The 23694-nt window shown below is 33.5% G+C and overlaps 1 long non-coding RNA gene and 1 pseudogene across 6 annotated transcripts; one reads left to right on the plus strand and one right to left on the minus strand.

The window, feature by feature from the left end:
- Nucleotides 1-662: 662 nt before the first annotated feature.
- LOC145605310 (uncharacterized) lies at nt 663-3856 on the plus strand. Of its 6 annotated transcripts, none has more exons than XR_014105040.1 (5): nt 663-866; nt 1757-1849; nt 2319-2396; nt 2553-2657; nt 3417-3856. It is a non-coding gene; the product is annotated as an uncharacterized LOC145605310 (long non-coding RNA). The 6 variants fall into 6 exon arrangements; XR_014105035.1 differs by having other exon boundaries at nt 1757-1819; XR_014105038.1 differs by having other exon boundaries at nt 1757-1819; nt 3459-3856.
- A 10675-nt stretch (nt 3857-14531) lies between these two features.
- On the minus strand, nt 14532-16746 carry LOC145604533 (2-methylpropanoate--CoA ligase CCL4 pseudogene; annotated as a pseudogene).
- Between the last annotated feature and the right edge of the window lie 6948 nt (nt 16747-23694).

Genomic DNA, 23694 nt, shown 5'->3' on the forward strand with positions numbered 1-23694 from the left:
CCCGGTTTGGTACTTACATACGGCCCAATGATTTAGAGGAGGGACTATTATTAATTATCATTCCTAAAGCTATTAGGATTGATTATAGTCTTCTAGAATACTCTAGAAGGTTCTCTTAAATCCTAATGGAGTTAGGATTGATAATTATGTTTCAAAGAGTTTGAAATTGAATAAAACAACTCCTTTTGAGAATCCTTGTTGTGTACAAAATGGAATATATTCAGATATTATTTTTGTGCCTAATAATATTTACCCAAATTTTGTATGGTTGGATAGATCTCGAAATTATCTTTCTAATGATATATTATAATATTAATTCCCAGCTATAACGAAAAAGATATGAAAGGAATACGAAACTATATCCAAAACTGACATCCTTCCACTATTTCGGCCATATCTTTTTAACCACAAAAGATTTTAATCTGATTCTAATTAGGTTGGAAATTAGACTTTACACTAGTAGAAAATAACAAATTGGCACCGAGTAATGGCCACTGGTTTTTAAAAACCGGTGACAAAAAAAAAGGGCAGGATTTAGTTTAATAGAAAGGCCACCGGTTCAAACCAAACCGATGTCAAATATCTTAAAGGGCACCGGTTCAAACCGGTGGCATTAAAAAACCGGCCTTTTATTTCCCTCTTCGGCATTTCACCTTATTCATTCTCTTTCCCTTTCTTTCATTTTCTTTCTCTCTCCTCATACATCTCTCTGTCTCCTCAACCAAACCCTAAGGCTCTTTCTTCTCCCTCGCCATTCCCTTCTTCTCTCTCGAACTCCCTTCTCTCTCCATTGAAGCCTAGATCCGTTCTCCCTCCATTGAAGCTAGGGCTCGTTAATCAAGCTCGTCGGTGATCGGAAATCTAAGGTTAGTGTTTCTGGGTTCTTTAGCTTTGCGTTTTAGTTCAATTATTCATGTTAAATTGCCTTTGTTTGGTTGATAATTATAATTTCAGACCTCAAATTTTTTTGGGGGGCTTTTTATGGCATTTTCTCGGTGTTTTTGAGTGTTTAATGGGTTTTTTGGGGTATTTTTAGCAGATAAATTGAGTTTTTTCTAGGTATTTTTGGGTTTATTTTACTTCTCGAGTCCTCTGCTTCAGATCTTGGTTATTGGTATGTATGTACTTTCCTTTTTTGATTGTTAATTTGATTTATTTTTTAATTGCTAGGGTTTTTGTTGTCTGCAAATGCTTGTTTAATTTGCTTGATGGAAATTTGGTTGCATGAAAGTAAGGATCTGCGTGATTGTATTGTGTATAAAGTTGGAGGTGATTACTGCGCGAAATTTGGCTGCCCAGATTGATGTTAGTTTGATGGCTACTGTTTATAATAAGAGCAATATTAATCAATGCAAAATTAAGGTATTGTTTGATTGTGGTTGTTTTGGTTGTAATAATGATGATGATTTTGCTACTTGATTGTCACTTAGAAGTTAGAACACATTTTGTCCTGTAAATTTAGAAATAGTAGTACAAATTAAATATTTTTTAGGGTAATTTTGAAGACCCATCAGTTTCGATCAAGCTATGTGCTTCAATCGGTAGAATTGTTCTAATTCCTTCCTTGTACTACTTTTAATGCTGAAACCTTTATGTAATTAGTTCATTTTTTTTGGTGTTTTATGCAAGCATGACACAACTGATTGCAATAAACTCATAATTTTTTCAATATTTTTGTTAAGTATTCTTGGGATCAAGCTCTCTAATCTCAATACAGAAATCAGTGTTTCTTATGCTTGCTCCTTGTTTATCTCAGAGCGGACATTGATGGAACTTATGGTGATTCAGATGCCCCCAAGGAGAACAACTCGAAAAAGAGGCATGTTTTATCTTCTTTCTATTTATTTTGGTAATCTTATTCTTGGACCTTTATTATTTAATTAAGCTCTACTTATTCAGTGACATTGATTTTAGAAGATATATCCCAAATGTGCTAAGTTGGAGAGATTAACAATGAATCAGACTAGCTGAACCTTTGTTCTTGGATTGTGAGTGTGTGAGAGATTGTGGCCTTGTTAATTTTTGGTCCTGCTTTCAGTTTACTACCATCTTGTTTATTGATAAGACATGAATAGCGGCTTTTATTTTGATTGATAAATAATAATCGAGCATCAACTTACATAATGTGGTAGGGCTTAAATGATATTTAATCATACTACAATACTACATCACTTTTCCATCATATTCAATTTATATTTCTAAAAACTCACTTCATTTGTGCATTGGGCGCCTTATGTGAGGCACTGAGGGAATGTTGTTGTGGTGAGGTTTGTTTTTATTGGCAATGTTAGTAAATCATATCATGTTCCCTATTACAGGGGAAGATCTGAATCATGTGCACCATCTAGCTCCAAAGCTTGCTGATAGAAGGCACGTAGAGACCGACTTAATGACAAGTTAGTTTTCCTTCCTTCTATTTAAGTTTGTCAGATTAATAGGTTTAACCTGGTTATAGATACGGCTATCTGTTAGAATTGCTTGTAGCAGGATACACAATAGGTACTTGTTGCTTTGCAGTTGTTAGTGAAATAACGTTTTACATCTTTGTGTAGGTTTATGGAATTAGGTGCAATTTTGGAACTTGATAAAACTCCCAAGACTGATAAGGCAGCCAGTCCTCTGCTTATTTTGCTGTTTATTGCTGCGTTTTATTGTGGGTAAAATGTTCCTGCTGCTGCTTATGTTTCTTCTTAGTATTATCGAATGATAATTACCCATGAAATTTCTACTTGGGAGCACAGCTGAGTTGTAGATTGATTGAATAATTTGAAGTTAGAAGCCCAGAATGGTAGCTGCTATTGATTTTTGTTTTGTGATTTTGTTTGGGATTGTTTTAAAATAGTAGAAGCTACAATGATTGTAGATGGTTGGTAATGCATGATTATTCATTTCCTTGCTAGTAATTATTATCTTATGCTAAGATAAATATACAAGGCATGTTTTAGGACAAATGATGATGAGTAAAAAACAAGGAGTTTGAATATTGGAGTATGAAAATATTGTTAATTTCAAGTGACTATGTTATGTTTTGTCTATCTTATATGAATGTGGGATAACTATCTATGCCGTATGATTTAGATTTGTAAATTTTCTAGATTTTATTAAGTCCTATTTTTTGTAGACGTGTAGTGTTGTCTTGGGGTTTTATACGTGAAGTTGTGAACCTTATGTTTGAATGGTTGTGTAATGGACATGGAAATGTAGGAAAAAAAGTAATTGGCATTCTTATGAGGTTAAAATTATCTTTAAGTGGTAGGATTTGATGAGAATCGTATTGCTTATCCCCCGATTAGTGTGTGCATTTTATACGCAATTATAATGTGAATGGGTTACCAAGGATATCGTATAAGCTACATCACAATTTTAATAGTGATGATTACATTGGGTCTGAAATGTAGGGTTTACTTTTATGTCAGATTATGTGAAGGTGGTGAATTACTTGATCGAATATTGTCCAGGTGATTACCTGAGGTTGCTGCTGCTACAGCTGCTGCCTCGCAGGGTGCTGCTCCAGCAGCAGCTGCCTCGGAGGGTGCTATTGCAGCCGCTGCTGCCTCGCAAGGTGCTGCCGCAGTAGCTGCTTCTGTGATGCCGTGCTGCTATTTCTGTGTTGCCCTGCTGCTGCTGCTGCTGTGCTCCTGTTCTGCTACTGTGCAGCTGCATACTGCACGCTGTTTGTTTGTAACATTTTATTTTATTTTATTTTTTTGCACGAAAATTGTAATATTACAGCACGCTGTTTGTTTGTAACATTTTATTTTATTTTATTTTTTTGCACGAAAATTGTAATATTACAGCATTTTTTTATGAAAATATGTAAGTTTATGAAAAAAATGCAAAAAAAAAAATTTATTTTAATTTTTTTTACCATTGAAGGCACCGGTTTTGAACAGAACCGGTGCCAATAACCTTTTTTTAAAAACGCGGTAATGTTATTGCCACCGGTTTTGAACCGGTGGCTTTGCATTAGATTATTGCCACCCCCAAATGACCACCGGTTCAAAACCAGTGGCATAGGGGGGTTTTGAACCAGTGGCCAAATGCTTTTTTCTACTAGTGTTAAGAGCTTTCCAACAACATATTATATGTCTTATTTGGACTTCTGGATCAAAAGATATAATAAAAACAAAATTTGCAAATACTGTTGTCCATCGAGTTTTATTTCGATTCGAATTCGGATTCATTTCTTATTCTTCGATTCTCTTTTTTCCTATAAATAGAGGTCATATCTCCCCTTTTTCAAATCATCAACAAGCTTGATCACAATTAACTCTGATCAAGTATTTCTTGATTCTCTCTCTTCTCTCTTGAGCAATATAGCTTTTTTTATCTCTCTCTTTCTAAACCAACCCTTTTGCAAACACAATTCCGCATTCACAAGATCTAGATACACCTAGCCAAGTTCGAAGTTACCTTCGCCCTAGACGTGAAAGGTTGATACTTTCTGAGGGTTTTCCAAATCTAGTCTAAACTTTTTAACTCTTTCTTTCAATTATTTGATTTAATTCTTTGATTTATTATTTCATTGAAGTTTACTAACTTGTGTATTTTGTTATTAGAAAGAGGTACGAGGCTTCAAAGTAAGTAATTATCTTACTCCCTTGTTATTTCAACGTAAAAAGCATGCTTAGATTTGATTCATTCCTATTATCACGTTAGGATGTTCTTAATGCTTTCTAGTATCATGTTTAGGGTGTCTTTTATTCTTTCTAACAGCATGTTAGTATCATGTTAGGTTTAAATCTTTGATCTTTGATGTTTAGTGACATGATAGGGGTTTGTTATTACTCATGTTAGTATCATGCCTAGGATCTTGCTATTATCTTTAAGCTTTATTGATATTATGATTTGTATTGTTATGATTATGTTGCTTGATTTTTATTGTTGTTATTGTTTGATCACACTTTTATGCATGTTTAAAAGGAATTTATACTTGAAATCACGCTTAATAAGATAATTAATAATTTGGTTTAGGCTAATACGATTTTAATTCAAGTGATCGCCAATAATAGATTTGTTTGTGCATTAATATTCAACCAACATAGATTAAACAGTTTTAGGATTAATACAATGATTGCATGTTAGTCAGAAAGCGCACATGAATACGAGTAGAATAAAGTAGAGGCCTATTTATAGGGCGGGTTCTTTCTATTTTAGATTGCATTCGTACCCTCATCCCCGAACACCAGTCATGGTTCCAGACCTACTGGAGTTGACGCTCTCATGGATCGTTAAGGGGTGTAACCTTCACCCAGTGAACGGTTTACAAGTTTCTAAAACTTGTTGGCGACTCTTTTGCTCTTTTTTTGTTCCCTTTGGACGCCACCATGTTTAAGTGTATGATCACAATGGGGTTCAAGTTTAGGGTAATGCTTGAAATATTCCCTACACATGTGTGAACCCGAACTTACACATCACTGCCTTTGATATATATATGTCTCAATCCCTAACACACAAAATACACCTAATTACCTATTCATTGAGATTTAAAAAGTAAAAATAAAAAGAAAAGTGAAAAAAAAACATTGCAAAAAAGACTCTTAAGTGGTTATGTGTGGCAGTGTTTGTTGATGTTCTAATTTGTTTTGTACCTAGTCTGCATGCATCCACCTCCATGTCTTCTGTTTCTGTTTCCTGATTTCCTTGGGGTGCTGGCCTGAACATTGTGTTGAGATACTCCATAGCTTCCATCACTATACTCTTGTCAACTTGAATCTGATTTGGTAGAATGCCAAGATTCTCAAGTTTTTTCTTGTTCATGTGGGGAATTTTGTACTTGTTCCCACCTTATGCCTTGAGTATTTTGATCATGCATCTTTGTAATGTCACCCAAATATACTTTTTTACTTCTAGTTTGAAAGTTTTATAAGAATCAATAACCTTTTCAACAATCGATCTCATCTAGATTTTTAGGAAATAACTAATATTGAAAATACTAAATTAATATAAATAAACCTAAGTCCAATACATTCAAATCAAGTGATTGTGCTTGTTGAAACACAAATTGAATGTTGAATCCATTTGCTTGTGTAGCTGCAATAAACTCTTCATCTCTTAGAATTCGATGTGGTCTTGCATTATCCCATTGTATGACCACATTTTTAGGCAAACTTTCAGGCCAACTTGATACAATTGTTGGTATTACCTTGTTTAATAACATCTCTCTAATTACCTCTCTGTTAACATTTTGGAGTGCCTTAGTCACCACTGTGCCTGCTGCTTGTTTTTACTTGAATTCTTTGCCCTTTCTTGGACTGTGAATGGGAATATCCCATACTTTCCATCATGTAGGACTTCCCTATTTCCGTCATAGAGAGGCTTCCCAGTAATTGCCATGAACATAACCTTTAACTTGAACCTTCTTGATTGTTGAGTCATGTATGGATCTTCCTCACTTGGTAGGAGATAAAATCTCCTCTTATCTGGATTGAGGTAGAACCATTTCTCATCAATGTGAATGACATAATGCATGTCATCAAAAGTGGGGTCCTCATTATTTTGGATTGGGTTTATTAGAGACAGAACCCATTTCATTCTTGCAACCTTATGGTCTGATGTCAGTGCTTGCTAACTGCTTGTTGTGTGTGTTCTCAACCTTCCCTTTTTCTTCAAATAATGAAGAGGGACATGTGAAATCTTGAGTGTTGCAGTATATGAACTTTTGTCTGTCTTAAATGTAAAAGGATTGACTGTAGGAATTTATTAGAAAATTCCCTTGGCTTTGGACCTGTCTTCCCTATCTTTTTAGTCCTGACATCAATCAAATTCCCTTGTGTCATCTATTTTTTTACATTTTTGAAAATTCTTGTGATTGTTGATTTGTGAACTTTGAATTTTACTGATAATTGTATCTTGTAGCCTCTTGGTAAGCTCCCTTCTTACATTTTAAGTAGCATTACATCTACTATCTTCCTCTTTTGTTGCATGGTGATTTGTTTTTTGTTTGGTTGGATAGCACCTTGTTCAGTTGATGCAAGATTGTCTTCTTGTAATGGTTGTGTGTTGTTGTCAGTACTTGCATCTTCTTTTTCTTCCTCTTCCTGCATATTCTCATTGTCTGAATTGTACTGCTCATAGTCTGCATCTTGCATTTGTTCTTCATGCTCAAAGTACAATTCTGCCATTTCTTCCTGTATAATTAAATGATCAACATCGAAAAACAAATCTTCATCTGTTTCTACCATGTCTTCTGTCTGTTTTTTTTTTCAGATTGATGTAGATGATGTAGGGGTGGTTGATGAAGGTTTTTGAGGTGATGAAGCTGCCCTACATTGTATGCAAGGATGATAATCAAGACTAATGATGTGTTGCACTAATTTTAGATTAGGTGTAATTTTTTGGGTTAATATGGACTAATTTGTTGTAATTAATGCTAACGTTTGGGTGAATATTACCATCTTTTGAAAAACTTGGTGTTGTAATTAATGAACATCATTAATGTTGTATGAATTGTGGAGGCTGTTATTTATAAGCCTCTTTAATGCTGAATGGTAGCTTTAATGTTTAAATCTTAGTTGTGTTTTTTTTTAAAAAAAAAAAATTAAGAGGGAATTTGAAATTCTCCAAATTGAATTTTTGGGTGAAAATTTAGGGGGGGGGGGGGGTTGGCGAATCAAAACCCTCCAATCAAACTTCCCTACTAAAATTGCAAGTGGGGGTGGGGTGGTGGTTGGGGGGGGGGGGGGGGAGGAGGTGTTTCCTGCTTTCTCTCTCCACTCCTTTTAATTAACTCCCTTATCTTTCTCTAATCTTTGCCCCCAATTTTTTGCATTGGTATCCGTTATGTGCACCAAAGTTGCACATAATTATTAATGGAGGTAGCATATAAAATATTATCTTTTGAGATTAAAATTTTTTACCTAAATATAAATTTCACAATTTATTTTAAAATAAAAATATTAAATGATACTCCCGCTGTCCCATAATTATAGGCAAATATATACTATTTTGGATGTCCTAAAATGTTCCTCCTATTACTAAAAATAACACCTAATCATTTCTTACTTTTTAGCTTTTTCATACAAATTACACACTTACCTAAACAATCATTACTTACTTTTTCTCTTTTTCATATAAAATACACACTTACCCAAAAAATCATTACTTACTTTTTCACTTTTCCATATAATTTTTTCTACTTTTTATTATTCCCATACAACATGCTTCACTTTTTATCTTTTTCATACAATATTCTTCTACTTTTTCAATCCTCCTTAAAAACCGTACTTAGAGTTATTTGCCTGTAATAATGAGACGGAGGGAGTATATTACATACAAAAAAAAAAAAAAAAAAAAAATACAAACAAACCATGCACTATTTCATCTATTTTCTATTCATGGAAGATTATACAGAAGGCATTGTCCAAACGGACAAACCTAAAAAGGAGAGGTGTATTAGTGTCAGGCCCAGTCCAATAGAGTAATAAGCTAACAATACCATGTTAATATTGCTGAAGACATTTTGCGTATGGCAAATACTATAATTATAGGATGTTTATTTGATTAAAGTGGGGACTTGGGAGGGAAAATGTCTCAAAGGCCCATCAATTGGCAACGGCAATGAAAAAAAAAAAAAAAAAGAACCTAGTTAATTAAGAGTCGTGCTCAATTGATCTGCCATATCAACAAAATTTGATTATCTGGGGGTATAATCGTCTTTCCATCTATCAAGTGAGGGGACACATGCGTAATCTGCTACATAAAGTCAAAGGTAAGTTGCATAAAGTTATTGAACAGCTGTAAAAAGTACAAAAGTATTGGCCAAACTTTTGCACATATTTGCATAGTATGCCACCAGATTAACAAAATTTCGTCAATCTGGTAGATTAACTTGTATTTGCCAGTTAATTATGATCCAACTTGTACTCAATTATAAACAATTTTTTTTTGAGGTAAATTATAAACTAATTTCATTATGAAAAAAAAAAACAACAAAATCTATTTTCTTTTAAATGTTTTTTGTCAAAATTGAACTTGAGTCCAAGTGAGTATCTAATAATTTTGATTACTTATTCTTCATGTATGTAATTAATGTAGACCGTGAGAGTATTTTTCTTTGTAGATTTAAATGTCAAATTATTTTCTTAGACTAAATCTAAATAAAAGTATTAACATTATCATAAACATAAAAAATAAAAATAAAAAATAAAAAAAAGAGTAAAATTCATCTACATAAAATATGATACATGAAAGTACAATAATATTTACGTATTAACCAGGGATATCGCCCGGACTAAACACTAGTTATAGAATTGTGTAGTGTACGTAGAAAAAACAAAGCAAAATTAAGAAAAGCTAGAGCAAAAATAATATGCAAATAATACCAGTGAGGTCTTTTATTTCACCTTAATTTTGTTGCACTGAAATTATTTTTACTAAATTGAAATTATTTTTACTAAACTGAAATTATTTTTACTAAATTGAAATTATTATATATATATGAGAAATACATGTTGCCACTTAACTGATTCCATCCAAGAATCCATTAAGTGGGGCCATAAAGCCACGTATTGCTTTGTTATTGGTTAAAAATAAATAAATAAATATTAAAAAACAAAAAATAAATACTACCTCTGTTAACGGTTATTTGCAACATAACTATAAATGAATGATAACTATTATGTGCAACAAATGTTTTTTTTTTTTTCCTTTTTAGGTAATCATTTCTCTCTATCTCTCTCCTTATCACATGCACCCAACCTTTTGTCTCTCCATTTTACTCTCACAAACAAATTTTGCCTAGGAGTCCGCAAACACCCCCTTGTTGCAAATAATAGTTAACGGAGGAAGTAAAACTAAAACTAGCTAGCTAGCCACCCTAGCCAAACCACCGCCTCCACCACTGCCACCCCACTTCTCCGCCCCCGCCAAGCGTAGCCGTCACCCCTGCCCCACCACCGGCACATCCCCTCCCCCAGCCTAAACCCACCCTATCGGAACCTGCTCTCCCTTTTCCCCAGCCCTAAACTCCGGCCCATCACCGCCAAATTAACCTCCATAACTAAAAGCATCCTTCATTAAAAAAAATGGCCGAATTCGTGACTGTTTTTTGGGGATTATTCATCATGAGGGTTGTGGATTGGCAGTGATGGACTGTTGGGGTTACTTAGGGTTGTTAGGGGGAAAGGGAGGGGCAGGGTTCAGGTGGGTCGGGGTTAGGTTGAGGGAGGGGATATGCTGGCGATGGGGCGGGGGCAGTGGCTATGTTGGGTGATGGTGGAGAAGAAGGTGGCGTAGTAGGGCTGGGGTGGCTGGTTAGTTTTAGGAATTTATTTTAAAAAAATCTTTTTTATTTTATTTTATTTTTATTTACCAATATAATGGCAATACTTGAAAATGTGGACTCCACTTAACGGATTTTTTGGATGAAATGGTAAAATCCAACTTTTAAAAATTCTGTTGGTGTTAAAATAAATTTTTTTTTGGGGTGTTAAAAGCTGATTTCTGTCTTCTTTTTTTTTTTTTTTTTTTTTTTTTTTTTTTTTTTTTTTGGTGTTAATTGAAAATCAAATTTTTGCTTAATTAGCCATAAATCCTAAATGCATCTTAAAAAAAAGCCTTTAAAACTAGATTGTGAAATGATTTAACTTTTTGTTATTATACAAATTACATATTTTATTTTTTTATTTAGTAAATATTATCTTCTATGATGTCATTTTATTATCAGTTGAATCTCTATGCATAACATACACTAATAACAAGCAATATATATATATTATACATTTATTTAAAAAAAAAAAATCGTGTTATTATTAATAATTGCTCATGCATGGAACGGCCGTATATGCTAGCTAAGTAATTTATAAAACGAAGAAAAGTAATATATTAAGGACTACGAATCAGAAACAGAAGAAAAAATCTATATCAATAAGTGGATAGTTCACACTTCACAGCAAGCTGTCGACTATAAATCAACTTTAAATGACTCTAGTCCACAGTTGTCAACTATAACGACTTTCTGGAAGGGTTTTCTCCAACTACATATTAGGGGGCTGGGGTCGATAATTAGTACTTCGTAGTAAACAATAAACAATCATACTCAAGCGAAACGCCAATGACCAAATGTAGATATAAAATATATGAGGGTCATGGAGTGGCGGGGCGGTTTGTCCTCTATCTTCCACATGAGTAATCTAGGTTCAATTTTCACCCCACCTCTCTGAGGAGCATCTCCACGTATCTTACGGTGTAAAAAAATATATAAATAATACCTTAACAATATAGTTTTGGCCTATGCAATGCACTGTTGAATTGTTGACCCATGCAATTATGTTCGCTATTTTCTATTCACCTTAATTAAGGGCTTGTTCTCTTCAAATTATTTTCAATTTAATTCAATTCAGTTCTTTATTTCCTTTGCTCATAAAGTATTCAATTTAGTTCAGTTCAGTTCCAATAAGTTCAGTTCAATTCAGCTCATTTCAGTCAATCTGAACAGGCCTCGAGTTTATTAATCTGAAATTTTCAAAGTCTAATAATAGGACCTAATTTGATTTGAATTTTAATGTTATGATTTTTGCGTGGTTTGAATTTTTCTTGTTTGAATTAATTGTCCAGAAAGTTGATATACACAAGTATTAAAATAAAATAATGTATTATATTAAGAGCTTTGTCTCCGAAACCAATAATTTTAACTTTAAGATTACTAATTAGATTAATTAATAATAGTCAAAAGTGCATTGACAAACATAAGAATCAAATGTAAAGATTTTTTTTAGAAAAAAAAAAATGGAAAAAGTAATTGATAAGTGGTTTATTTGACCACTTAATGTGTTAATGTAAACACGGTTTTGCATTCATTTCCCTTTTTTCTAACCTGTTTTTGAATGAAAATGTTTTATCTCGGCCTTACCCCCTCTTGGTTTGTGTTTGTCCATGTTTTGCAGGTTTATTAACTCAATTTGGCAAGCATTAGATGCATGGATTGTGTTCAAGGCAAGGAAATTAAAGAAAGGAGAGCCCGCTCTAGGTGGAGCGGGCGTGCACCTCTCAGGAGTGGGTGCTCCAAACTTTCTGTAAACTTTCTGCCAAGTGCACCCTGTGAGGTGCGGACGTGCACCTGTGAGGAGTGGGCGCTCCTCCCCAACCTTTCAAAACTACCTATATTTTGAAGTCAGCTGGAGAGGGTGTGCAGCAAGCTGGAGATGGTGCTCCTCATTGTGAATGAGGACGGAGCGGACACTCCTCGCTTGGAATCCGTTTTCTTTTGATGGATTTCCCTATGTGTTTCGGGGAGTATAAATACTTTCCCATTAGTTTATTTGTTACCTAGACAGATATGGCCTAATTTATAGAAACTCCTCTTAGTTTGAAACATTAATTTAATTTAGTTTTCATCAAATTAATCATTGTAATAGTTGTTTTCAAGATCCATCCTCAAGATTTAGCACTTTGTATTCAACATTTTCAAGCTTCAATTAATAGCTTACTTCTACTTTTCTCCATTCAAGTTTTGATTTTATTTGTTCTTGCATGTTTTTTTTTTTCCTCTTTCTGACGGGAGTTCTTGCATGTTATTTAAATCTTTTTAGTTCTTGATAATTTGTTATTGAATGATAGTTATTTCAATTGTTAATCACTTTTCCCCAATTATTGAAGAAATTAGAACCCAAATACTTGTTTGCATGTTGATCAATATAAGTTGTGAGTAGTCTTCTTGCTAGGGGTTGGGTAAAGCTCAACCTTTTGGGTTAATTATGCAAATGTGGAAGAAGCATTGATGTTTGTATTGCAATTTAATTGATTATATGAGATTGCTTGTTAGTTCTTCATGATGGGATTAGCTACCCTTGACCTAAGAGCTTGATAGCATGATATGCTTAGTTTGACATGGGAATGTAAATTGAGTATTTCATTACTTATTGCAATTTGATTTTGTATCATCTATTGCTAGACTAATGAGGAATCTAAGTTTAATAGTGTGAGTTGTTTTTTAATTGCATGAGGTCGATTTTACCTATAGTCCTTGCTATACCTTGTCTATTTTACTCCCTGTTTGCCTAATTGCCTTGGTTGAGTGGATCTCATTCCCTAGTGAATTTAATCCATCAATTTAGAATCATAGTTTGTTTGTCTACTTGATGAACCCCAATTGACCATGGACTTCGAATTAGCTTAAGTGTTGAGATCCTTAGCAACCTTATCCTGTTCCTTGTGGACCGAACTCTTACTTATCATTATGCTTGGTTTGTGGGGTGTTTGTTAATAAATGTGTTTGAGTGTGGAATGTGCGATCGTTCTAACGCCCATCAGTAATATGAATAAGTTGAAGAGAATAAAATCCTATACACACATCTACGAAGTATTATATATTGTTTATCCTATTTTTCATTTTCAAAATATTCAATGCATATCTTTGATCACATTATAGTATTTTATACTCAGTAGAAAATAATAAAAATAAATAAAAATATGAAGACAAAAGTTAGTGAACGCCCTAGAGATGTTTAATAAGATAATTATTTGTACAAAAATTAGCTTGAAATAAAAATTAATTACATCGAGTTTGACGTGTGATTTTGACATGCATTTCATAATCAATATCATTTTAGGTAATACTTTAAGTTGTCATATAAAATCCCAACTCAAAGCGTTCATTAGCAATAATAATTATGAGATGGGTATTTATAATTTGAAAAAGTATATCAACATAACTAAAAAAAAAAAGCACACACACTATTAAGTTTTTCCTTGTATATATACAATTTAGGTCAAACTTTTTCTTTTCAAATTGAAAATTAAAAACAGAACAAACATTGTAAAGGAACATAACTAATAAGTATATTTCACTTTCAATAGAGTCAATTCACTTTTATTGCTGCCAAACTATTGAATTGGTCCACTAGTAAAGAGAAGTGGGTGTGATATAAAGATATTTCAGGGGAAATTCTCTTTCCATATGAGTGTTCAATAAAAAATAGAGTATTAATGTAAATTTCTAGGGTCATATACTGCCTCTTTTTCACAGGAATTTAGGGAATATGTACTGTGTACAAAGGTAAGTGCCGTAATGAATGGGGTGGATATAAATATATAATAAGAGATAGAAAAAATTGGTTGTGTAAGAAAATAAGTAAATAAAGTAAGTGAAATTTGTATAAAAGTATAAATATTATGAGGTAAATGTAATAAAAATAAATAAATAAATAAAAAAAAAAAAAGTTTGTCAAAAACAAAGGGAAGTGAATTTTGAGAAACTTATGAAAGACAGAAAACAAAAAAGTGTTAATAGCATTATGAAACAAAGATATTACAACCTTAGACGACATTGCAAATAAATTAGGGTATGCCCACTTCCTTAGGATTTTGATGTAATGGGATGACGTTGAGCTTTATTTATACCCCCTCCAATCCCTATCTGTCCCTTAAGCATTGATTATACTTTATACATATCCCAATTTCAATTTATAATCACTTAGACAATAACATGAGTTGACAAAGTTGTGTATGAAATTAAAGAAAGAGGCGCTTTAAAATATGGTCCAGAAACAATTAGTGTAGTCGTGTAGGTAGGGTAAGAAGATGAAGAACTACTACTAGCAAACGGAACAACTATCAAAGTATTACTCAATTGTCTCAATATCTTTCACAACTACAGTCTACAAGTACGAAAAAAAAAAAATCTAAGTACAAAAGAATCAAATTTAGAAAAATACGTATGTAAAATCAATCTAAATGAACAAATAAAAACTTATTGTCAAATATATGAAATTGCAACCAATTTGCAAAGGAACCCAAAATATAAAACACAAGAGGTTTATGAAAAATAAATCACAACTAAACCTAAAAGAATCTTCATCATTATACAATGCAACAACATAAAATTAAGTAAAGTAAAATTCTATAAACGACTTGCCAATGATGTAGTAGTAGTAATACTAGTTTCATCTTTACTCAAATCCTTAGCCATTTTCCTAAGTAAATACTTTTGAATTTTCCCTGTTGAAGTCTTAGGAAGATCTTCCATAAACACAACATTTTTAGGCACCATATAATGTGCCATTTTGGACCTACAATACTCAACAACATCTCTTTCCGTTGGTCTTTCTTTCAACCCTTTCCTCAAGCTAACGAACGCGCACGGGGTCTCCCCCCAATACTCGTCCGGTTTAGCCACCACCGCCGCCTCATTGATCACGGGGAAAGTATACAACACGTTCTCAACCTCGACACTACTAATGTTTTCACCACCACTTATGATTATATCTTTTGAACGATCTTTTATCTCTAAATACCCGTCTTTGTGCATTACACCTAAATCACCTGTCCTAAACCAACCATCATTTCTCATGCACCTATTAGTCCCTTCTGGGTCTTTAAGATAGCCTAACATTATAGATCCGCCTCTGAACACGATCTCTCCTACGGTCTTCCCGTCTCGCTTTACGGGTTGACCCGTGTATGGATTTATTATGTCTATCCGGGTCATCCCAATTGTCCGAACTCCCTGACGGGCCTTGAGACGGGCCCGTTCTAGGGCGGGGAGACGGTTCCAATGCGACTTCCACGCACACGAAACGATCACCCCGCCCGTCTCGGTGAGTCCGTACCCGTGACCAACCACAAACCCGAGCGACTCCGCTCTAAGGAGGATTGGCGCAGGTGGGGGTGACCCGCCCGTTAGGACATGAACGGGCCAGGAGAGCGGGCCTGGGTCGGAGGTTAGGGTAGTTAGCATGTTGAGGACTATTGGTGCCGCGCACATGTGGGTGACTTGGTGGGCCCGGATTGCGGCGTGAATGGTTGCGCCGTCGAATTTCTTAAGACAAATATTGGTGCCACCAACTGCAGCCATACCCCAAGTAAATCCCCACCCATTAGAGTGGAACATTGGTAGGGTCCACAAGTAGACGGGCTGCTTCTGAACTGACCAATCAACGAGCGAGTCCATCGTAGTGATGAACGAGCCACGGTGGCAATGTACTACACCCTTCGGGGACGACGTCGTTCCGGAGGTGTAGTTTAACACTATTGGGTCCCACTCGCTTTCGGGTTCAATCCATTTAAACCCCGGATCACCATTCCTAACCATAAGTTCGTATGTCGTTTCGAACTCTTTACTTGGTTGGCAGATATTATCATCACCAAGCTTGAGGGTTTCGTCGCTAAGCGTGACGGGGTCGTAGTCGTATTCGTTATCTGTAACGAGTACTAGAATAGGACGTGGGTGCTCGGCAGGGAGTAAGGATATAGCCTCCAAGACAAGGGATTGAAGTTGATAATACACGAACACGAGTTTTGACTCGCTGTGACGTAGTAGGACGGAGATCGTCCTAGGATCAAGACGAGTATTTATATTATTAAGCACGGCCCCTGCCATAGGGGCCGCGAAATGTAGCTCATAGGCTGCAGGTACATTAGGGGCGACGACTGATACAACGTCGCCCCGTGTGATACCTAGAGAAGTGATAGAAGAAGCGATTTGGAGGCATCGCTGGTTGGTATCGGCCCACGTGTACGTGGTAGCCTTGTATACGAGGGAGGGCGAGTCGCCGTACACAACGGCGGCTCGCTCTAAGAGTGTTAATGGAGTGAGTGGGATAGAATTAGCTTGTTTAGGTTTGAGCTGGTCCATGATGACCTTAGCTTAAGGTAGTTTTTTTTGTAGCTATTTTGGTTATTTGGTAAAGAAGGGAGTAAGATAGTTAGATAGGAGGACTGACACAAATGATAAGTGCATACTTATAAGGAATTTATATATAGCAAGTTGTCAAATGGCAAGAAGCTGTAACAAGTCATTTAAAATAATTAAAAATAAATAAAAAAAATTTTAAGTTACAACCAAGAGCTACCGCCTACCTGGAGTAATGTGAGGCAAAAAGCTGGTGAAGAGTGTAGACCATAAAAAAATAAATTTTTACAATTAAAAAAAAAAAAAAACAGCAAAAAAAAAAAAAAAAGAAAGGGAAAAACGGGGGTACAGTTAGGCATAACATGACCAGAAATGGAGTACTGGAGTAGTTTGGAAGTTGGGAAGGTTATTGGTGCGCCAATATGTTCGTATAATAAATGTCATAAATGTATACATTGTTGTGTTTAGGTTAAGAGTGATATTTATGCATAATAAATTGAAACTATATTCCATATGTAGCTAGAAATTGTGTTACTCGTATGATTTAAGAGGAAGGAAGATTAATTAGAAAGGTTCTAAGAAAAAATTTGTGTACAAGTTTGTAAAAAAAAAAAAATTGTTAAATTAAGTTTGAAGATAATAAAGAATGTGGGTGAAAGGTTTATAGAGATTGTTTGGTTGGAAGGAGAGAGCATGTCACGCAAAAGTTGTTATTCAATTTTTCTTTATTTAGCTATCAAATGATAGACAACAGTTTTCATGGGTGAGGATAACAATTTTTATTACGAAGGTTGTTATACATTCTTCCTTAATTCTTCCTCCCCTTTTTTTTGTTATTCGATGGTCTTCAATTCCTATTTTTCTTTTTGTTTTTAAAATTTATCTTTAGGAATCAAGCAAAAGAAAATGTACCATCAAATTTCTCTTATACAGTTTTTTTACCACATTATTAAGTTTAACAAAAATAAATGAAAGTAGTGCATGTATTACACATTTACACTTGATTTAACAAATTTGTTATAATGTTTTAACATAATATGGAGTACCATTTCTAGAATTATGTTCGACACTTAATCAATTCAAGTTCCTTTTTTTTCAGTCATAATATTTTCACAAAATCTTATAAGTGGCTGGCCACACCGTGTGACAAGGGTTACTTCGTAGTGTAATGGGGGTTACTTGATGAGTATTAAAAGGGTTACTTGATCAGTGTTATAGGGTTACTTGGTTAGTGTTATAGGGGTTACTCAGTCAGTATTATACTCCCTCCGTCCCTTTATTACATGCCTGTATTCCTTTTTGGGGTGACCAAAATTAAGTACCTATTTCTATTTATAGGTTGTACTTTTTGCCAATATTATTTTTGTTTTGATGATTTGTCATCATTTTTCTCTTTCTTTTTTGTACTTTACATCAATTCCCAATACTTTCTCTCTCCTAATTCTCAACAACCTTTTCTTTCTCTCTATCTCTCGAACCCCACATGCATATTTGTACTTCTAATTTTTAGTTTTAAGGAATCTTTAGCTTTCTTAATTCCCGTGCAAAATGAGAAATAGGCATGTAATAAAGGGACGGAGGGAGTAGGAGTTACATTGTCAGTGTTATATGGGTTACTTTGTTCTTTAATAAGTGGTCACACAGTGTGACTAGCCACACACAAGACGGACTATAATATTTTTGCTAAATAAATCCATAGGGGTAACTTTTTATAGGGTGGAAAAATCTTCTACTACCTCCGGTCCAAGTTAGTTGCAACTTTAGAATATTTTATATCTCACAAATAATACCCCAAAGTTGCAACTAACTTGGACCGAAGGTAGTAGAAAAGGAGGAAGCCCCACTTAATCAATTTGATACACAAAATTTGTTTATCAAATGGTAAAATGGTAAATAAAACAACATAAATTATTTAGTTATATGATATTTTCGTAGATATATCAACAATAGTGAAATTCATATTTTATAAAAAGTTGTTGATTTATTTACAATTTTGTCATTTGTTTGTTTATCATATTACGGAGTAATAAACTTGATTTTAGACCTTTAATTTCACCACCTTTTGGTTTTTCCAAGGGCTAAAGTGATAAACAACCATTAAATGCAACACTATATTTTGATGATTTAAAATTGGGTAATGTTATATGTAGCCCTAAGGGCTATATGTAAGCATTAAATATACTCTTGAAAATTGTATAAAATTAGGAATTCATGACAAAAACACGCGCAAATTAGTGTAATTAGTGCTTATATTTTTATGATTTCTAAACTTTTTACGATTTTCTAGTTTAAATTTAATGCTTGTTTGTAGCCCTAAAGGCTATGTATAACATTTTCCTTTAAAATTTACTAGGTAAAGTATATATATTGAACTTATTAATTCTTATTAGAACTTAATTTATCATTCTAAAATTTGAATAATTTTGATAGACAGTACATTAGATTGCAAATGTTTTGTGAATTTCGTAACATCTAATAGTTTGATTCATGAAAACTTTTTCATAGACGTAATCCTTCAAATCCTATCTATTTGTTCTTCCTTATTGACAATAATGAAGGTTCAAAAAATTATTTCCATTATTAGAAACCTTTATATATTACACCATATATAATTCAAAATTTCTCATCAATTTTACTACTCTCTTCAATTTGTAAAATGTTATACTTTGACCAGCATATAATTTTAGGTTTTTAAAAATAACTTTATTACTTCCTCCATCCCTGAAAGAATGACCCATTTGGCTTAATTTTAGTCTCAAAAAGAATGATCCATTTGCATTAAAACACCCACCAAATTGCAATAATATTTGTGCAAAATTAGTTTCCCATATAAAAATTTGATTTTCCATCCGGTAACCGAGAGCGAATTTTTCAATTCCTCTGGTTACAGCGAGTTGGACCTTTTATACCCCCGGATCAACGCGTTTACACGCTTGTCTTTTTCCGGGCACCAACCTTTTCCGCCCAAAAGGCGGTGCCTCTATCCCTATCCCATAAGTACAGCGCTTGAATCAATAGAGAACCTCACTCAACACGACCATCCGGGGTGAAGAAGAGAATTTTTTGATCTTAATGATGAGAGTATGAAAGTTAGATCGGGTCTTAATTTCTCTCTATTTTTTTACAAACCCCATGTAAATTTATGTTTTCAATATACTTTTACTTCTTTATTTAACTTTCTTAATACCCGCGTAATCAACCCAAATGGGTCGTTATTTCGGGCACGGAAGGAGTATAATAAGATGTAATAAGTGAGCTAGCTGGGGCTTTATAAAATATAAAAGTTAATGAACATACATCTTTGAAGACTGAATAAGATCACCTAGAATACAAATATTAAATTAAAATAAACATTAATTACACCGTAATGTTGACATGTACGCATTAAAACCCGCGGCCCATCCCACACTTGCACGGGCTCATTACTCTGTGTAAAGAAGATAGGCACGACTGTATGAGCATGTCATACGGAGTAATTATTTCTTGGTCTAATCGCACTTGGCGCAATTTTATGCGAGCCCCATAAGGCAAAAACAAATACAAAGGAAGTCAAGTAAGAAAGTCTTTTTTTTATGTTAAAAGTGAGAAAGTCGTCCCTTAAAATTTATCACCTTTCCGCTAAGAAATGGTATCCACTACCGATAAAGAATACGTAGTATTAAAGTCGCATCTCTACCTTGTAATCCGATAGATGCGACTTTAATACTACGTTTGTGATTGAATTTAAGGTAAGATGCAATTCATACGGATTACAAGGTAGAGATTGTGAACGTCTTCGTACAAGATCGTGACCGTGCTCTAGTCTATCAAGAACGAGTAGTATAAAAATAAGAAAAATTTGTTATCCAAGGTCAAGATCTTGAAATTCAAATATGAGCATGTGGCAAACTATGATATCCGATCCTGTTCATGCGAGTTTGCCACTTTACTTTCTTCCACAAGTTTGTCTTTTTATATAATTTTTCAAATTTTAGAAATTTTAGGACAACATTCCTACCTTATAAAAAGTAGAAACATACTCTTATAAATAGTGTAATGTCAATTATACCCTTCAAAATGTGTATTTACATACATGCCCTCATTAATATGTAGATGCTATTTTAATGAATAGTGTTTAGACAACTATACCGTCTAAAATATTTATGTACTTTTATGCTTTTATATATGTTAGTTGTCTTGAACATTTATACCACCTAAATATAGTTGATTACATATTTTCTCTTATTATTTTTTTTAGGAAAAATTTCTCTTATTGTTAATTTAACTAATTTTGTGATTTAAAAGCCAAATCAAAAAAACTTCAAGATATGGCTAGCTATGACGCGCGCATAGCGCGCGTTAGCTGCCCTAGTATATATAAGGCTATTAATCTAAATAATGGTAAACCTAGAAAAATTTAAACCAAAGAAAATAAGATAATTACTACTCGTACTGTTAAAATTAGTACGAGCTGAGTATTACTAATAACAAATACAGTACGAAGTATAATTATATATGTTTGGTAATATCAAGTGAATTCAGACAATGAGTCATTATCTCCAATTTTGGTTACAAAATTAATAAACTTTGTAAGTGAAATAAATGTCCATTTCACCTTAATATGGATTGCTAGCCATGCTAGGAGATAATTTAAATTGTACTGGAGTATTGTTAATCAAATTTAATTAAAAGAAGGATCTTGCTAACGAATGTCCCTGCGTGTTGGATTAGCATTTGACATGTTACCTAAAGCATTATTAAGCTGAGAAAGTATAACAATTACGCGTCGATGTGTAATTAATGTTAATTTAATTTAATTTTTCTACTTTTAGCTAGTTTATTCAACATCCCGGGACGTTCGCTAGCTTTAGAATAATGTATTCTCTCGATTCTTTATATTGGACTCATTTGCAATTTTAAGTGATTCTATTATCAATAATATCTAATATATTTAAAGATAACTTTTACTTTATAAATACTCATATGAGAATTTTTTACTTATATTCAATGTAGGAGCAATTAAGTTAGAGTGTGAATCAGATAAGTCAATTAGAATAATCAAATACTCCGTACTACTCCAGTAAATTTTGCCTCGATACAAATACAAAAATGCATGCATTTCCATAAATATTAAATTGAAATAAGCATTATTTCATTATTTTTTTTATAAAATATTTTAAATTGTTAGCTAATGTCATGAGAGTGAGCATTGGCATGATCCTAAAGGTTCACTTTTCATAATTTACTCACTAGGTTTTAAAGAGAATAAACATATTATTGAGTACTGTATAAAATTGAGTACTAGGGTAAAGTAAAAAAGAGTATAGCACCAAATGACGCGTAAGTATAATTTTTCAATTAAATGCCACTTTAAAGAATTTAAATTTTTTCAATGCATATACTCTGTACAAAGTTTTTGAACTCCATGCTAAATCTCATTGGTTGATTTTTTATTTTTTCTTTTTTGGAATGTGAGCAAATTTATTGCAACTTCTGATCTTCCAAACAACAATTTTAACCTATAGCATTGGGAAGGTAGCAATATCATCGTCTAGGAAGACCCCACACCACCAAGGCCAACCGTATACAGTCCTTAATTTGTAACGCCTTTAACAACCAATTGTAGAACATGCACACAATACACCAATATACCATTGAATCATTGATTACACCAAACACTATGTTTTTCCCCTAAGAATTTACGCCTGATATTTTATATGTACTACGTAGTATACCATGTTGGGATGATAAAGTAGTGACATCGCTCTCACCTTATATCCTTAAAATTTAGGGATTAAACTGAATGCTTCATGAAACTCATTTGAGAGATTTTTTTGAAATGATGTATAGTTCACCTCATTTTCATCCACATAGGAAAAAATGGATTCAAATAGATAGGTTTGTGATAAATAGGTTCTGATAACTGTGTGCTGCTTTCTCAGGTAACCCTTATTAAAGGACCAACTCAATAAAAAATTGAAACTAATGGTTGAAACTCAGTACTATTAGTTTATATATTCTATCAACCTTAATTATTCTTTGGAAAAATGTGAGGAAGGTCCTTTTAAATGGTTGACCTTGTGAGGAAGACCCTTTTATAAAAAAAAAAAAAAAAAGGTGGCACAAAAGGTTCTTATATCCCATTTGGGTTGTGGGGAGGGTCCGTTGACCAAACCCCGGCGTCAACTAAAATTTTCCGGCCAAATAAAGTCACGTGCATATCACGTGACAACTTAATTTACCTTTTTTTTCTCCTTTTCCCTCTTTTTCCCTCGATTTTTCCCTTATGAGACCCTTAAAGACCCAATGTAATCACAAAGTAATTTCAAGGATAAGAATTCAAGATTTGTGATTACTTTGAGTCTGAAATTAGGGTTTCATAAGGGGAAAAAGGGGGAAATCGAGGGAAAAATAGGGGAAAATGGGGATATCGAGGGAAAAAGAGGTAACTTAAGTTGTCACGTGCTATGCATGTGACTTTATTTGGCTGGAAAATTTTAGTCAACACCGGAATTTGGTCAACGGACCTTCCCCACAACCCAAATGGGATATAAGGACCTTTTGTGCCACCTTTTTATTTTATTTTATTTATAAAAGGGTCTTTCTCACAAGGTCGACAACTTAAAAGGATCTTTCTCGCAAGTTTTCCTTATTCTTTTTTGTTCTTTTTTTTATTTCTTTTATGTGAGAGAGGTGTTTTATTGTACTATTAAAACTCTATACAATGTAAACCAAGTTAATAAAGTTCAAATAAAAAAAACTCATGAAAAATAAATTCTAGTAAGAGTTAACCTAATTCAAATCATATTTCACTAATCTGAACTTATATATCTTATTGTATCTTAACTTGTAATTTGTTCTTGGATAACATTTGTCATCAGAACTTATCTTTCTTAATCTTATCTCATCTAATCAAATATATTTGAATTTATTTTACTCTTGGACATAATGTGAGCTTTGTATCAAGCCTAAGATAATTTTTGATAAATCTAATAAATTCAAGTAAGTTTATAATATTTTAAATAAATTAAATTTAAGATAAGTGTGAATCAGGTTAATAGAACATATCTTAAATAAATCCTCTTTTGCTTGAATGTCTTAATCTCATAAGTGGGATCGGCTACATGAACATCTACATGAGGACT

The sequence above is a fragment of the Chenopodium album genome, chromosome 22, assembly GCF_948465745.1.
Source record: "Chenopodium album chromosome 22, dcCheAlbu1.1, whole genome shotgun sequence".
Taxonomy (NCBI): domain Eukaryota; kingdom Viridiplantae; phylum Streptophyta; class Magnoliopsida; order Caryophyllales; family Amaranthaceae; genus Chenopodium; species Chenopodium album.